The sequence below is a fragment of the Corvus cornix genome, chromosome 2 (genome assembly GCF_000738735.6).
Source record: "Corvus cornix cornix isolate S_Up_H32 chromosome 2, ASM73873v5, whole genome shotgun sequence".
Classification (NCBI taxonomy): domain Eukaryota; kingdom Metazoa; phylum Chordata; class Aves; order Passeriformes; family Corvidae; genus Corvus; species Corvus cornix.
In genome coordinates this window covers 14794487-14813363 of record NC_046333.1, presented here as the reverse complement: position 1 = coordinate 14813363, position 18877 = coordinate 14794487, and the positions used below count along the sequence as shown (strand labels likewise).

Here is an 18877-nt window from a genome sequence, read left to right as displayed (position 1 = left end):
AACCAAAATTAATATTAAAAATAAAAATAAAGCAGTTTACTATCACTATGACTGTGCCCAATCAAGCAATAAATGACCTAGGCCAAGATGGGATATATTTCTAAGATGTTAAAATTCAAACTACCTACCAACTAATGATTTTCTGTTGAAAGTCCCCCTCAAAAGGGCTCACCTGTAACACACAAACTTCTAAGACAGAAGTTAAAGAAACAAAGAACAGGAAAATTATATTAGAGCCAAAAAAACTAACACTGCCTAAGACCATTGAAGCAAACTAAATTCTAAGGCCTAATTCCTCTCAAACAAAAAAAGGTCTTAATTTGATTTACACACTCAAATATTCACTGACATACATTGAAGAAAAAAGCCTATTTTCTTCAGCTGAACTCAAAAATAACTTCTAAGTTCTACTGAAGAAATAGAGTTCATTTGAGCATGTGTACACCCTTTGTGAGGCACAGCTGGTCCTTGCAGATAGCCCTGCAGTAAGAAATATTCCAGGTAACAAATCAGATGTTGTACCAAGAACTGCTTCGACTGTTTTGGTGCTACACTGATTCTGCCCTCTAACACTGCTAGCCCAGGGCTGTTTCAGGGCTAAGGATGAGGTTTTTTCTGGATAGCTGAGCATCCACTTCAAGAACACATACACTTTTAAAACTGGAGATGTAAATACAATAGTTGGATTTTTTTTTAAACAATACTCAACATTAAAAACATTGCCCAACTATCAGTTGTATCTTATGTTTCCCAAACATGATCCTACTCACTAGAAAGGAATATGTATTTAACAGGTCACACCTAAAAAACCTGTAAAAATCTAATGACTAGCATAAGCAACTTCAATCTTATATGACTTCCACCTTTACTGCCTCCCAAGCATGTAATAAACTGTTCTACACTAGAAGAATCATCAAACAGTAAGTTTATAAATTAGAATATGATCTCACTGAAGTACCCTCATAAAAGCCAGAGTTCCAAATTTAGTGCAAAAGTTAAAAGGTCACATTTTAATAAAAGTTCTGTCACAGTAGGTGCCTTAAGTGTTAAAGAATATTGCATAAATTTTATACTTGTAGATAAAAAGAATTCCCAACACACAACCAACGCACCCAAAATTATCTTGCATAATTAAGGGCAGTTCAACACCCACAGCTGAAGATGTGAACTACAGCCCTGGAACCCTCCTGAGAGCTGCAGCCAGGCAGCTGACAGCCCAGCTGAGCACTGAGCACAGGCAGCAAAGGCAGCATCTGCCCTCCCTGTTGCTGCTGTGCCCAGACTAACTCATCCAGACCCCAGCAGAGATGTTCAGCTACTCGCCCGCATTCTTTGCTTGGTCACATCCCTCTCATTTTCTGGGAAAGGACTGTCACCACTCTGATGGATTCTCCTGCATGGAATGCCCCACTTCCCTGGTTGGGAGCTCCCAGAGCTATGATCCAACTTAGAAAGCAACTTCTGGGCTGAAGTGACTAATGTGTCATTTATTTTAACAACAATCAGAACATAACAGAGGGCATTTTCTAGTCGATCTGGTATAAACACATTTTTTAATACAAACAGTAAAATTTAAATAGACAAATATCCCACAGGCTTATCTAGTTTTGGTGACATGCTTTATTGACTAGCATCAAGAAGCACACAAAATATCAGCTGTTGTTCAAACTGGTACACCATTCCTAGAAAATATAGAGGACAACATATTCTATGATTTATTTAAATTATTCTTTTTTTTTTTTGCAGTCTATTACTGTCTACCAGCACTACGTTACTAATGAACCATACTTATTAAAAAAACTTCCACACAGTTAAAAGTACAAAAAAGAATAAATCAAAATCTAACCTGTCCTAGTTTACTGCCTTTACTGACTTAGATTGTGTTGTTCTCATTGTGCAAATGGTCCTTGCCAAAATAATTTTCGTTTTTGTATCCACCACCCTGTTTGCTGTTTAAAAAACGTTAAAAGGCACAGAGCTTCAAAGACTATCAGACATTTTTAATGAAGTGTCCTTAAAACATATTCACGGAGAAAAAATGTGAAACAAACATGTCAAAATTATTCCTGGATGCTGTCCAGCAACCAGCTGTGGTGTGCAGTCTACGCTAACCCTGGGAACATTCTTCTTTCTCTATGGGCCTCCAGCTTTGTCTTCTGTTCTTACGGATATTTGTATTCCAAACGCATTCAAGTTAAATCTCAAACTAAGCAAGACCAAACTGCATTAGTACTTCAAGAGGAAAACAATTAAGCATGACCAAGCTTTTAAAGCAACTAGGCTTTTTTGGTTTGACACACAAAGTACCTTTTCATTAATTTACCATAAAAACCATGTTGTCGGACACCTACACTGCTTAAGTCATGTCAAGCCTTCAAATTCTAACACTCAAGGTCTGCTCACTTAGGGTAATTAAATAACCAAACATCTATTTTTTGAATAGCAGCACTAATTCCTACTTTATGTCCAAATCCAGACTTTGCTAGTCGTGTTCAGTGCCTGTAGAGTTCTAATTATTTAAGACACTGTTCACAGAGAGATAAGAAAGGCAAAGGTCACGAAAGAAAGGCTAAGGAAAAAGTGGGCCTAATGCTTAGCAGAGAAGGTGAAGGAAGCCATGGAAAAGGCTGAGGCACTGATACAACATTACCAACCGTAGATGAAGATGCAAATCCACAGGATCAGAAGGATGCATTCAGTAGTGCTGAGAGACCCGATCAGCGTCACTGCAAGGATGCATTCTACAATCTTTTAAAAGTCATGGCATCGAGGGAGATTCCCAAAGACTGGAAAACGGCACATAGCCATCTTCAAGAAAGGCAAGAGAGAGGATCTGGGGAACTACAGGCCAGTCAGCCTAGTATCAGTTTAAAGAAAGGAGTAACCCCATGCAGCAGTACAGTGTAGGTCTGACTTGCCCTTTCTTATCAGCATTAATTATGCAATTCTCCTTTAAATCTTCACTGACAGCATACTACTATCGGCCTTTTCAAGGTGCACTTATTATACTTTCTAAATTTGGGCACATTAGTTCCCCTTCACCTCCAGCCTTCTAAAATTTCTCCACTGTTCCATGATTTGTTAAAACTCAAAATGAATAATTCATACAGCTTCTAAGCTTTTTTTCTTTTTTAGTATCTGTAGGTGTCAGTGCAGCAGATTTAAAAACATTTAACATTAATAGTTGCTGGTACAGTGATAATACATTCTTCCCATCACTAATGATGGAGGTGGTGAGATGTAAAAGCATCATCCAGCCTCTTTCTGAATACAGAACAAAATATTTATTGAATATTTATGCCTTTTTCTGCACAGCAGAAATTTATCATCCTTGCCCGGTATTGGACTTCTATCATTACTAAGCTTTTGTACCCTTCAAGAACATCCTCTATATTTAAAGAATTCCATTGTACTCTACTGCCCACAGATTTTTATTAATAACTTTACCTCCTTAATCTCCTGTCTCCAAGCCATACAGTGCTTGCCATCATCAGCTCCCCATTCTTTAAAACTGTATTGCTTCACTCCCCTCCTTACCTTGTTTCAACCAAACAAATCATGTTTCCTAAGAGAAGAATTGTTCTGGGAGTAACTAAACGAACAAGTACGTGTAAAGCAAGTCACATTTTTATTCTCAAGCACTCCTTGTTTTTTAAGTCTGCTCTTTTAAAGATTAAAGCTGGAGATATGTGCATGCAGAATTTGTTCTTGGCTCCCAACCTGCAAAATTAGATCACAGTTCCTAACACACCTGCTCTATTTATTCTACATGCATCAGAAAGAAAAACCTGTACAGAAGGAAACAGAGTGGCTTTTGTTTGAAAACTGTCAGATACATATGAAGAAGTATTTCCAAAGCTTCAGAAATTGATTAGTAGCCAATTGATTTATCAGCACAAGCTCCCAATACCTGCAACAGGCTGAATTCTCATAATTTTCCTTTACTGAATACAGAATGACTTTTAAGAAAGTGCTCATGTTTCTAGGATCTGAATTACATTGATAGAAAGTCTCCAATATATTTTTTTCAGATAAAAATCATTGGCACAGTACTACTCATCTGAATGGTGAGAACTCTTCAAGCAGGCAACAAAACATTTCATATACAAAACCACAGAAAAGCCTGTAAGGTTTTGCTGCAACATTTCACTTTTTAGAGAGGTTCTCTAGTGAACACTCATTGAACATGTTTTAACATACAAATTATTTCAGTCTGCTATAATTTTCTTTACACAGCTGTGATTTGGTTTTTTAATTTATCATTTTGCTTTATCTCAAAAACTTGCACTAAATAGCAAAAATATACAAGCCAGGACAAAGAACACGATATCCTGTAAGATTTAGATAAGAGTTTTAATACGGAAAGAACATTACCAAACATATTTCCATAAAAACAAAAATCAATGCTTCCCTTGCAGCAAAGCAGAAAACCCTGCGTATTATTTCTAACACATTCCCTTCCACTCTTCAAAGTCAGTCACCTTTTACTAGTAGTGAAATAATACAAGATCTGTGTTGTAAACTTTGTAGTTTTGAGATGTGCACTGGGTGAACGCCAACAATCTGCATCATCCTCTCTATCATTCATTCATCCAGCTCAACTACTTTTTACAGCACTGAAGGGAAGGGAGGGGAGATTAAAAATACTGTTGATAACAGTAAAGACATTTTGCACTTTTCTTCTAAGCTATTTCTGATCTGTGTGAATTCACTTTCTGCATGCAGGGCCCATGGCCCATACCATGTAAATGTCAGTGATCATGCTACAAGTTAGAACTGAATTAACCTTAAAAATGAAACACAAAATTGCAGTGACAAAGAGTTCCCTTGAAATCCACAGTCCTTTGATTAATCTAAAAAAATAAATATTTCCACTGATGACAGTTTCTTCAAAGATAAATGAGTAAATTTTTTTTTCAGTATTTCTGGCTATATACATATTTCATCTGCAAGTGTTTTCAGAACTATTGACTGCAACAGCTGTAGAACTTACAGTATTTAAATATCATGAAATTCACAGACTGGAAGCCAAATTTATTTTATATAGATGGAAGAATTGATCTTAAGTTTCTGAAATGCGATGTTTTGGACAGGAATTTTAGAAGAAGCCTCCAATAAGCAAAAAATTTAGACTATATATATATATTTAGCAGATGACAAAACAAAATTACTTCAAGCATCAGAGCAGATAACAAGAACAGAACTCTTTCTATGCAGGAGAAACACATGTATAATAAGGATACAGTGTATTCTGTTTCCTAACATCTTTAAAATTGCTAAATACCTTGTAATGGTCTCTGTTTTCATGACTCTTCATCTAAAACCATAAAATTAAAAAGCCTTAAAAATACAAAATAACAGAGTAAACTGAGTTGGAAGAGACCCAGAAGGATCATAGAGATCAACTCCTGGCCCTGCAAAGCATCATCCCCAAGAGTCACACCATATGCATGAGAGCATTGCCCAAAAGCTTCTTAAATTCCATCAGGATTGGTGCTGTGACCACTTTCCTGGGGAGCCTGTTCCAGTGCCCAGCCACCCTCTGGGTGAAGAACCTTTTCCTGATATCCAGCCTAAAACTCCCCTGACATAACTTCATGTCCTGTCACTGGTCACCAAAGATCAGTGCCTGCCCCTCCTCTTCCCCCTTGAAGAAGCTGCAGACAGCAGTGAGGTCTCCCCTCAGTCTCTTCCCCAGGCTGAACAGACCAAGAAACCTCAGCTGCTCCTCACATGGCTTCCCCTCAAGGCCCTTCACCATCTTTGTGGCTCTCCTTTTTACACTTTCTAACAGTTTTGTATCTTTCTTACATTGTGGCACCCAAGATTGCCCCAGCACTCGAGGTGAGGCCGCCCCAGTGCAGAGCAGAGCGGGACAATCCCTCCCTTGCCCAGCTGGTGATGCTGCGCCTGATGCACCCCAGGACACAGCTGGCCCTCCTGCCTGCCAGGGCACTGCTGGCTCATGTTCACCTTGACATGGACCAGGACCCCCAGGCCCCTTTCCATGGCACTGCTCTCCAGCCTCTCATTCCCAGTCTCTACACCCAGGATTACCCATCCCAGGTGCAGAACCCAGCACTGTACCTTGTTGAACTTCATGTGGTTGGTGATTGTCCAGACCTCTAATTTGTCAAGATCACTCTTCTGGGCCTCCCTGGGGTGCATCAGGCACAGCATCGCCAGCTGGGCAGGTGAGGGCATTGTCCCACTCTGCTCTGCACTGGGGCAGCATCTCCCTGAGGCCCAGGTGCCACAATGTAAGATATAAAGCTGTTAAAAAGTGTAAAAAGGAGAGCCACAAAGATAGTGAAAGGCCTTGAGGGGAAGCCAAATGAGGAGCAGCTGAGGTCACTTGGTCTGGAGGAGACTGAGATGAGACCTCATTGCAGTCTACAGCTTCCTTGTGAGGGGAAGACGAAGGGCAGACACTGATCTCTTCTCTCTGGTGACCAGTGACAGGAGCTTACGAAATGGCCTGAAGTTGTGTCAGGGGAGGTTTAGGTTGGATATTAAGAAAAGATTCTTCACCTAGAGGGTTGCTGAGTACTGACTGGAACAGGCTCCCCAGGGAAACGGTCACAGCACCAAGCCTGACAGAGTTCAAGAAGTGTTTGGACAATGCTCTCAGGCACAGGGTGTGACTCTTGGGGTTGCCCTGTGAAGGCCTAGGAGCTGGACTTTGATGATCCTTGTGGGTCCATTCCAACTCAGGATATTCTGGGATTCTTTCTGCGCACCAATGGTAAATAACATAATTCACCAACATTTTAGCAGTATTTAAGACTCTGTTACATATAGTTCAAGTCAAGAAAGCCATGAAGATAAAAACTGCCCTCAAAAATCTAGTCAAGAAGGGCTCTGTGACAAAACAGCTTGTGAACACTGAAAGTGAGAAACCACTGCACTTGAAAACAAAGTGCCTTCAAGTTCTACCAAATGTGCTATTACACCGGATGTGTGTTAAATTTGCTTACATGTTACTTTTTATAGCCAGTTTCAAACAGAGGCATTTAATCTTTCCTTAGATAAGTAAAATGAATTAATTACGAACAAATCCTAGACACATTTATGCATTTTGTCACAATAGTAATTTACATGTCCTCCCTAAGAGAGAACTTGTACAACTCCAAATAGAAAAATACAGTTGACTACATTGTCTGAAAGCTTAAAAGCTCACCTAATTCAAATCAATCTTTATTTCTATAGCAGCTTGTTAAAACCAAACAGCTTCTTTCTCTGCACTAAATAAACTTAAAAGTTAGGTCCAACTCTTCCCTGCATCACAGCTACATTCATCACCTTGCCTCTAGTACATTACAGACATGTAAGTGCAAAAGAGTTTTAACTTAAATCACTAGAAGATCAACATGCACACACACACAGAACCAGCTTACATCCTGTAACATGACTTCTATATAAAAAGCAAGAGGCAATTCGCATAGACTCTGAAACCACAGATTTTTCATAGAAAAAAATTCATTACCACTCAGGGTACTTTCCACCACATAGGTGAAATTCATAATGGAGAGACTGCTCAGTTACATTCTAAGCATTTTACAAAGTAAATTTAAAACAGGTTACCTTTAATTACAAAATACTGAGTAATTATTCTCTGTCTTCATCTGAGGTCAAGAGAATGGCAAGATGAACTATACATCCTATGAGATGGAAAACAGGCTTCAATAGAGTCTGCCTCTCAACTAACTCTAAAGTCATCAGTGTTTTCATAATATATAGTCAAAAGTAAGCTGTTTTGGGGGGAAAAAAAAGCTTTAACAAAAGTATTACCCTGCTGCACAGGAAGCCTATCATGCTTGCAACATGTTTAACCCAAGTGGCTATGCAAAGGTAAACCCTCTTCATACGAAGTTTCCTAACAAATCTCAGGTATCTGAAGATGACACGCAAGCCACAATAAAATGACAGTCTAATTGGAAATTATAAGCAGTATCTTCTTCTGTCCAGTTATACTCACTTAGTGCTTCATGGCTTTTTTCACATAACTACTGTATAAATACTTTATGCCAGGACTGGATTTCTCTGTCTTGAACAATACCCCGTAAGAACATCTGGGTTCAACAAAAGAAATAGACATATCTGACAGCCAGGTTCCCAGTTACGTGACAGAGTACACAATTAAGAACTGGGCAGCATACTGACTGCATTCCAATTATAACTAAGCCATCAAATTCAAGACTTCCTGAGAAGAAAAAAAAAAGACATTTTTATTAAAATATATTCTTCCTATCCTTCACTAGCATAGCAGCACAGTCAACAACACACACACCGTTTTAATTTCTATTTATATAGTAAAGCACAGGCATCAGAATGCATGAGAATTAAACTAAGAAAATGGCTCAAACTGCTATGATTTATTACCTACAAACCATTTTCTTACAGGTATAATCATATAATCCCATTGAGCTCACAGCAACACATTCACAAGACTCCAGTCAGTCAGGTACCGGGATGACTTCTGAGTATCTGTCTTGCAAGTACAATAATACAGCTAAACAAAATAGAATTACTTGCAGCCTGAGAATTTCACAAAGCAGCCAATTAAATGCACAAGTCAATAAGACTAGGATTATGACAAAAAAAGTTACCTATAGTAGCATAATAAGATAATGAGATTGCTCTTAGCCAAAGTATCAAAATTCTGGCTATTTCTTGAACCAATAGTGCACAGAACCTCCAACTACTTTCTCTGACATTGTCAGTAACAAAAAAAAAAAAACCCAACACCCCCCATGTCAACGTATCAGCCCATTACAACTCCTCACACCGTAACCCTGCCATCACAACTTTTCATCTTTATTGGCACTGTGAGAAAACAACATAAAGGTCATGGAAAACAAACTTCACTCACATTCTTACAGGTGTCTCCTCCATATTAAAGCAGAAGAGCACCACAGAGAACCTTTTGGTGCCTTTGCAACAGAACAGTTCCCACACCTCTGAAGTCAACATCTTTCAGCAGTATAGTCACTTCTATTTAAAAACAAAATAATATTTTGGGTTTACTGTTTATATATCAAAATTGAAAATCAGAAGAAATACAGTATAATTCAACTATGTAGGAAAGACAGAATTGAGTAAGATCCTGGCTTTTTTTTTTTTTTTTTTTTTTTTTTTTTTAGCTATGCAGCTACTGCAAAGAATTTAAAAGAAAAAAGAATCCTGAAGGCTCAGCTAAGTAGTTCTACATTCAAACAAGCTTAAAAAGATTTGCCAATTATATGGTCAAAAGTAAGAAGCTATAGTCAAAATCTGTCTTTTTTATATCATAACCTATTTTCCAAATGTACTAAGAAAAAATAATCTTTAATGTGAACTTCTAGTCATTCAACCAAGATTCAGCAAATTCTAAACCCACACACTTGATTTGTCATGTATTTTGGCTGCTAAGTCTGACTCTAAAAGAGTGATGTGCTACCTTATTATTATTTTTTAAAAGATTTCTCTTGGGATTGCAGCCTATCTCACACAGGAAGGAGAGATTTTTATCCTTAAAAACAGGAGGTTCGCCCACATGATCACCTGGGACAAACTTGGCCAGTGCAAGCAGGCTAGAAGGTTATAGGAGCCTGGGAATGTTTAACATCAAGAAAGTAATTACAGCCCAGCAAGATCAGAAGGAATTACACAGGAAATGTGAACAGTAACCCTTTCATGCCAAAAAAAATCATGAAAAAGTGAGCTCTCAGCTGCCAGACTATAAGGCTGTACAAACCAATTGCATAATGCAGGAATGGAAAAAACAGTACATATTACTAGGCTATAAATTCCCAATGATGTGATAAAGCTACACCTTCATGAAAAGAACAAAACCCCTGGTCTTTCTTCATGCCATGTATATGCAGTATAATTAAAGCCCAGAAGAAAGATGAAAAAATTGCAAACACCACACATGAATGGTTGGTTGTCTCTTCTGGACTTTTTCTTTGAAATTTATGCTGACCAAACGGTGTTCCCTCTAGAAGATGGTCAAACATATTGCTTTTATTCAGTCATGGAAAACTTCTGTCCAAAATATGTAGAGCATTATTCAAGGAAGAATGCTAACTCTCTGTTACCTATTCCATAAAAATGCATCTCCCAAACTCTGAAATAAACCCCGTAACTCAGCAGAATGGGCTCCAAGTACTCCATGTGAAACAATTTCTGTTCTCTAGGGACACAGGGGGAATTTGAGTGATCTGACTGTAGTTCAGTCTAGTTAGAAAGGCTTCAAGTGTCATTTTGGAAAGTGAAAAGTGATCACATGCCTGTTCTTCACACAGAACTGGGACCCATTTTAGTTATACAAGAGATTTTTTTAAGCTCCTCACTAAGGAACATTGCATTCCTTTAAATCTACCAAGACATAATGCTGCACATAACCCCAGACAGACAAGAGATGAGCAATAAAGCAACCAAGCACTACTGTTTTTATTAGTTTATTAAAATTAGCATGAATATATTCTCATTAAACAAAAATAAGCTCCCCTAAAATGAGTGCTAGTGTTTATCTGCTCTACTGAAAAATGAGATAGAGATTTTTAAAATTAAAAAAAGAATCAGTGAATTATCTTATTTAAGCAACATGCTTCTTTAGCTGTTCTTAAAATTACAAATCAGAACAGCATCATCACATATTGCATTGCCAAAACCAGTGTACCATACCACCACTTCAGCTTCTTTTCTTCCAAGCTTGTCACTCAGGTGTTCCCCTCTACCTTCCTTTACTACCAAAGCCTTTCTTTTCTCATCTCTTCTGTTGGATTCTGTTTTGTTTCCTTTTCCCTGCCTTCACATCTAAGGTGGGTGGGATTTTGCATCACTAAAGCCACATGCACCATCAATTCCTGGATGGCTGAAGTCTACTCAGCTACCTGCTCAGTGGAATTTCTAAATAAATAAAATCGAGGGGCAAGAAAGAGAAAATACAAAAGCAGCACATGAGAATTTCAAACACAGGCATGCAAACAGGGCAGAGACAGTGTAGTACAGAAGTAACAAAGACAAAAAGTAATTGCTGACATTACAGCCTACACAAGTAACTGTAACTCCCATTCTTCAGGAGATAAAACTGAAACATGAAACAATCATATTTTCTATTTTACTGAGATGGAGGCTGAAAAGAGAGACAAGCACCGTGACCTCACTCTGGAGACAAAGGGAAAGTTCCATTTTCTCCTGCACTAAACTTAATCCCACTTCTAAGGGTTGGTGATTTGCAAAAATAAACTGAACTAGCTTTCCCAGTCAACACACGTTCTTCAAAGATTAAAGTCACTTCTCCTGAATTTGTATGTCTCCACAGCAGATTAAAGATTCCGCAGTACAATATTCATACAATATGCTAGCCAAAAAAACTGCAATAGTGGATGAGCCACTGATTTTTCAGCAGCTATAAATGCAACACAAATCTATCCACAGCATGTAACAGTGTTTGTGGATTGGTCAAAAAAAAAATATTTCAATATTATTGCCAGATACTCTGTTTTCAAAGTACTTGTACGTGTAAAGCAAAAATAGTCCCAGTGATACTGTATGGTTTTTTCAGTTCAATGTGCTTAAAACCCCAGCCTATTTTCAGCCAGGTGAACTAGCTGAAGCCTGTCAGAAGCCAGGAACTACCTACATGGGCTATTACCGTGCAAATGAGTTGGTGGCAACAGCCCCGGGAAGGGCTCCTGTACCTCCCAAGTGTAGGCAACACATCAGAAACTGAGCATTCCTTTCAATACAGGAACTTGCAGCTGACTCATCTGCTGCACCCTGAAGCAGCACTGCAGCTCACAACAGTGGGCACTGCATAGGATCCCTTTGCAAATCGACATTTTCCACCTGACCACATCTGCTCTTTGTGAAACCTCTTTAGAATTTATATCTGAAAACTAGTAGGAGTTGAACTCAGTGATGCTTGTGGGCCCCCTCCAACTCAAGATATTCCACAATTCTAGTGTACCACTACAAGTAATGCTTTTTAATTGGGAGCTTACTGGCATTCATCTTACTTCTAGAAAGAAATGTAATTAACTTTAAAAACTTTAGAAGTAAAAAATGTCATATTCTGGGCCTGTGAAACCACTTTATAATGAAAAAGTGAATTCCAAAGATACTAGTTTTTAAATTACTATGCTTCTAAATACAGTAATTTGTATTTATCTATAAACTAGATTTCAGTAGAAATTTAAAACTTCCTCTTTTGGGGACATCTACAATTAGTCAACCTAACACGAGTTAATATTCCCACCCAGTGCCTTCCTCACTACAAGTATACACATTAAACATTTTCTCCTTCCCAATAAAAACAGCTTTCTAAAGATAATTGCCAAAGACTGAATTATCAGGTAACTACACCATTCAGAGACAAGTGCTGGAGAGAGAGGCCATCAGAGAAAACCTGAAAATGTTCTCTGTAAATATCCTCCAAAAAAGCAAGCATGGCTATTCTCTCTCAACCAGTACTAACCTCTACAAAATCCTTAAGTTTATCTATCAATTTTGCAATTACTAATCAACACTTTAGAAACGGTCTTTCTAGTGTTTCATGTCTGAAATGTTATAAAGGGACAATTCAAATAAATTGTGTTCATTATTGAACAGCATACACTTTAAAACATACTTCCACTTGGACAAAAGAAGGCTAACATGCCCAAGTTTATTGTCTCTGAAACCCCTCAGGGTTAAATAAGACCCAGGATACTCAGCCTGTCTTATCTCCCTGATAAGACAGGACAGTTGCAATAGTATATATGTACAGTCCACTTTACAAATTATTTTTTTACTTTTTTTTGTCTAGTGGGAAGATGCTTTGCAAATTATTAGATATTACCATCAAGACAATACCCTTTTTCCTTGACTTGCACTTTTGATGGTCAAATTAAAACCCATTATTCTACAACTTCTGTAATCAAGATTTCATAGTTCTTGATTTTCTTGCTTTTCCAAAATGAACAGCTTCCTGGAACAGGAATCTGTAGAACATCTGTAGAACAAACCAATTCTATATTCAGGAGTTTCCATCAATTTTGTTAGCATTATTCTTAATCTGAGGAATTTTTCTGCTTCTCAAAAGCTGATCAGCTAAATCTTTCAAAGGTATCTGCATTTCTGTAAGTGTAGAATAATTTTAAAACTGAAAAAGAAAAGTAAGGGTTTGGTCTGTTTTAATCTTGAACAAGTTTTCTTGTCTCGAAATTGAACAGAAATTTCACTTTCCAATGAACATCAATATTTTATACCAAATATTTGAAGATTTTTAGATGCAAAAAACACCTTCAAAAAGGTTTCAAAACTTTTACAGTGAATTAGATCAATTATACCTTAACACCTCACAATACACAGCTATCTTCAATGCATGCTAGTACATAAATGTAGGTTTGACACTTGCACGAAAGCATGAAAAAAGAAATAAAACAGGTACAACCTTGATCTAGCCTAAACAGACTCTACATCTACAGTTTCATGCTTCTTTTGAAGCAAAATCTTATCATCTAAAAGAAACCTTTAAATGATCTAGAACACAATCTTTAAATACAGAATCTACAACTTAACCATTTTTCCAACTTTTTTGATGTGGTCACGAAATCTTTCTGACACAACAAAGAATTTGACAGCCAAATGAAAAAATACCTGTAAGAAATTAAGTTCAGGGCAAACATAAAGTATGTTAATCATACCCACCCAAACTGTTAATTTCACCAGCTCACCTTAGGCAGAACATGCCCTAAACTGGTCAGAGGTGAAAAATCCTGCACTGGACTAGACTAACTCAGTGCCTGAATAACCCTCCCAGCAGCTGTTGATCAAACCTGGTTTCCTTATCATTTAGGAAATCAGAAAGTCTTCACTCATTCCTCTTGGAGCAGCTCTGACCACAATTATCTCCAGGCCTGTCACTTTCAAGTCACTGAAATTAGCTGTCTAACCAAGACACTCAACATGCTACAGCCAACAGGCAAGCTAGTTTGTCCTGTTTTCTTTTAGCAGTGCACTGACATTTTTTATCAGCAAAAAACATGGGAAGATTTGTTCTCAAACCTGAAAAGCACACTCCACTCAGGACTTTGAAGAGAACAGAGCATGTCCAATGCTTTTGTCAACTCACCCCACTATACTAATTGCTTTTGAAAAACAAAGTCAGACTTTATATTCTTACCAAATGCACAATAACATACACTCCTTTTATGTCAAATCCCATCTCCCCACCAAATGAAAAGAGCTACTACCAGAGCTAGACAAGAGTCCAGCTTCACCACCAGAATAGAAGATCCAAAGCAGGAGTCAACATGGTTTACTGAAACACTGACACAAGACTAATGAGAACCATCTCAAGGAAAAGCAGATTTATTACTGTCCTCCCCTCCAGATCACTGTATAAATAAAGCTTTCTCATCACAGAAAAAGACAAATTCCTCCAGAGATTATCAAGTACACCATTCTACACATACAACAACAGAGAATTGACACAATTTTCAAATACAGCAACCTGTAATCAAACTTATGCAAATATGATGTAAATTACATTGTATTTATGTTTCTGTAAACTATACTGTGGCAATATATACTTTTGTACTGCAAGTAGATGATGAATGAAAAACAAAGATGTGAGAAAGAAAGACAAACAAACAAGTAATCAGTCTACTGACTAACAAACTACACCAGGTGTTTCCAGAAATGGCCCGCAATAAGATAAGATTTAAAGGGAAAAAAAAAGCCACAACTGAATTTTGGAGCATTCTGCTCATTTACGAAAGTGAAAAGAAATAATCCAAAGCAACAAACTTCTCCAGGATCCCACATACATCTGGAACCCACCTGATTATGTAAAGACTGGAAACACGTAGTGGTGGCTTTTAAATGCACATTTTTCAAATAGTGACAATCCCAAATAGCAAAGCTTACTTTTCACATGTTCCAACCCTAAATAATGTTTAAAACTTGACTTATTATTTTAGACTTAACATCCCTGGCAGAGTACCTCTCAGTTACTGAAGTTTTTCTGCCTTGACAGGGGAATTCCATTTCTAGGATTCATGCAGAGAAAATGTTTCAGTATAAATCATGGCTATTCTAAGCCAGGAAAATGTCCCATGGATCGCTAAGTTACCATCTTTCAAGCAAGTTCTCCATAATTAAGGTATCAATTATAATTTCACAGGCATATTTTATTTTATAAATAAACTCTGTTTCCACAATTTGAGCTGTGGGAAAGAATGTCTGCGTCAATGCATCAACCCTTGCAGCACAGCAAGTTTTGAACTGAATGCCAGCTCTAAATGTTATAATACGGATTCTAGCATGGAAAAAATAGGAGGAAGACTTCCCTCTCACCCCCAAATTCCCACAAGCCTTCTGAATTTTTTTATTCCTGTCACGGCACCTCCCTGACATCTGCTCTTTGCTGCTCTAGAGCCAAATACAACAAATTTAACTCAATCTGCTGCTAAAGACTCCAAAAGTAAAAACTGCAGCCTCTGTTAAATGGAGAGAAAAGGGCATTTCAGTGGGAATGAGCAAAAGCTGAATCTGCAGTCTTTTCCAGCTGAACACTGCTTCTGATACTTTTATCATAGTTTTATATTTGAGTTTGAGAGAGACTGAAAGCAAACAGTTTCTAAGACTTGAACCATGCCAAGAGAAAAGACTGGCAGAGCGACAAGCATGCTCATTTAATTAAGATACCCCCACTGCTATTTTTATGACTTTTTACATACTTGCTGGGAGTTGGCAGGGTGACACAGAAGGCCAGTGTTAGCTCATTTCATCCTCCCAAAATATTCTATCACTCTAGGTACAGAACAAACTTGTGTACTGACTTGAATTAAATTACTGTGGGAACACCAACTTAATCACAAGCCCAGGCAATAGAAAAATCAAAGCTGAACAGGACAGTGCCTCACGAGTGACAAGTCACAAAAACAACTGGCCTATGTAAATGCTTTCCAATTTTATGAGGACCCTGATGTTAATCCCCAAAACCTCTACCCCAATGTGCCCATCTACTAGAAAAACCAAGTAAATCAGTAGAACCTACCAAGGGAACTAGACATATTACCTAGTGGGTTCTCACCTAGATATAATCCAATACAGGGAAAGAGAGCAAACAAATTAGTGAGATGCTGCAACTGTTTCTCCCATTAACAAACTAGGGATAGACTGAATTCATTTACTCACACCATCAACACATAGTTTTTAGATGAGCTTTATTAACAATCATGATGGAAAAAATAGTTTTGCAAGTGACAAAAAGATGAGAGATTATATTCTTTCAGGAGAAAAGGTAACTTGAGCCTGTGGAAATATTCTTGCCCTCTAATTTATCCAATTTCTATTAGAATTTTTCTAAATCAAAATTATCCCTAGACTGCAGAGCTCAGTCTTATCAGTTTAAGAAATATATCCTTTCTCAAGTTTCCTTTCTCACTTTGCCATCCTAGTTTCACAGAATGTCCCCTTACTCTTATAGCATGAACCAACAAAAGCTTTTGAGTTACTTCTCTCAAACAATTCATCATTTTGTGTACCTGTGTTATACTTCTCCCTGTTCACTGCCTTTCAAAGGCTAAGCAATCTGTTTTGTTCCAAGTTCTCTTTATAAAGGCAAATTTCCATCCCCCCAGATTCCTCTTTCAGACTCTTTCCTGATTCCTGTCTTCTCTACATCCTTTTTAGAGGCATCCAGCACCACAACCACTGTGATGGCATGCTGTATGACAGTAAGATACTGATTTTTACCACACCATTTTATACTCCATCACACTGTTTACTTTGATTACAAGTACAAAGACAGGTATCAGAAGTTAAAAGAGCTCCCAGAAACAAGATTCTTAACACACAGTCCCCTACTTTGAGTATGTGGCATTACTAACATGTCAAGACATCATTTGGGGCCAGGTAGTCCTTGCTTTTTCGTCCTTCAGCACAATTTCTTCCTTGTATCTCACCCATTACAGTCTGCAAATCTTTGTCTCTTGCCAGTCAGAGTATCTGCCCAGAAAGAAAATCACTGGTTTACAGGAGAACACAAACCCACACTCAGCAAAGGTAACTGCCAGGACTTTTTGCTTTTAGGTCTTCAGTGGAGCACCAAGTGTGCTTTGGCACAAGAGCAGGTCAGTAAAAAAATACAGCAGGCCTGCCCTTTGAAAAATTAAGACTGTTATAAAAAAGATAACTCACACTATATGGAGGACAAGAATATTCTGCATCCTACTTATTCCACCAGAACTATAGGAAATAGGTAACACCTCTGAATTAACTTATTAAATACCATAAAATATAATAGATACTATATCGGCCCTTAAGAAGTACAATCCAGCCAAAACTAGAAAAGTTTCCAAAAACACAGTGCATTAAATTTATAATTTGAAGATTTGAAATCACAACAGCCTATCTCTATTTTTCTCTGGAAGCTAAAAAAACCAAGAGAATCTGTAGGACTTTTTTTTTCTCAATGATGAACAATACTGTAAAGTTTGCTTAATAATGCTGTTTAGGGAAAAACATAATAGAGTGATTGACCCGACTCTCTGTTCTTAAACACTCTGCTAAAAGAACAAACTATTTGTGAAAATAACAAAAACCAGCTGAAGGCATTTGGGTGGTCTCCGTTTGAGTCCTGTAATATAGAACAGTTTCTTCTTTCTAAATCCAATACTGACTTGTGTTCTCACTTCAGTAAAGCCTTGAAATCTGTTGATGACAAAAGCAACACAACCCACTGAACATCCACATTATTTTACTGGCAGGCTGGTAAATTCTAAGTGCTTGATTCATCACACGCAGAGTAGTACAATTACATACACAACAGGACTATGCAGGTTTCTATATACTGATCCTTTTTAATTCCCTAACAGTATTTTGGGGTGTCATATAGTTGTATCTTTAGGACAGTGCACATAATTAGCAGTGACCAATGCTAAGTAGTTCAACTTTACTGCCCTGCTTCCTAAAAACATGGATCTACCTTATTTCTTCACCAGCAGTTCGATTTTGATTGAGCTGAAGAAGAGCAGGAACTGTCAGAACCTCATGTCTTGGTGTATGTAGCACTCTTTGAAAGGGCAGCCTGATACAGATCTGAGATTACACACACCCCCAATAAGCAGACTGTAGTCTCACATAGGGAGGCCAACCAGTCAAGGCCAAAAACCCACCAAAATTAAGTTCTATGTCATTCAGCACAAGACAGAAGTGTGCTCAAAACTATAAAAATTAGTAACATTTTCGTAAAATCCCTATTTTCTACATTTCATCCCAAATAACCACAAACATACATATAAGAAAAGTGAAGTGGCAAAGAAGCACAGGTACAATAGAAATTACATCAGTCTAAACAGGAATTTGTCACCATGCATCATTTTCATAGTGTTGGCCCAAGAGAAAAATCCTTTAAAGAAGAGATACAGTCCCTTGCAATTGTCCTTAACAGCTGAATAAAGCACCAAAAATTAAGACAATGCACCTTTGAGGGTTTTTTTCATTTGGTTTCTGCTTTGGGGTCACGTAAAAAATTAAATGCTTCCTACAGACATTTCAGCATTCAGCCACTGGTAACATAGGGCTTAATGAGGAAGACTGAGTATGGAAACATAGCTCTGACTGCTCTGCCACCCAAACTCAAACAGCAAAAATTCTCCCTGGAACTGTAACTTACAACGAACCTAATATCCCAAACCAATTTCAGTCATAGATCCTAGTAAGTCTGCCAGAAGTAGTTTCTTTCCCCTACTACTCCTTTTCCTATCAAACAAATTTTCCAAGCTGCTTTTCCATCTCTTTAGCACCTGGTCCGCCTGGCAAATACCCAAGTGAGCCACAAGAACACTCCTGCCTCCCCAGTGACTTGCTGCAACAGAGGCTCTTCAGCAGGGCTGAGACA

General features: G+C 37.9%; 1 protein-coding gene across 8 annotated transcripts in view; it reads right to left on the bottom strand.

The window, feature by feature from the left end:
- ZNF438 (zinc finger protein 438) overlaps positions 1–18877 on the bottom strand; it is a 52533-nt gene that overhangs the window by 29208 nt on the left and 4448 nt on the right. For 2 of the 8 annotated variants that reach the window (XM_039548635.1, XM_010394941.3), the window contains one exon: positions 16866–16983. The exons of the other annotated variants lie outside the window; for them this stretch is intronic. The gene's annotated coding sequence lies outside the window, so the exon portion shown is untranslated. The remainder of the gene's footprint in view (positions 1–16865; positions 16984–18877) is intronic. 8 annotated transcript variants of the gene reach the window in all.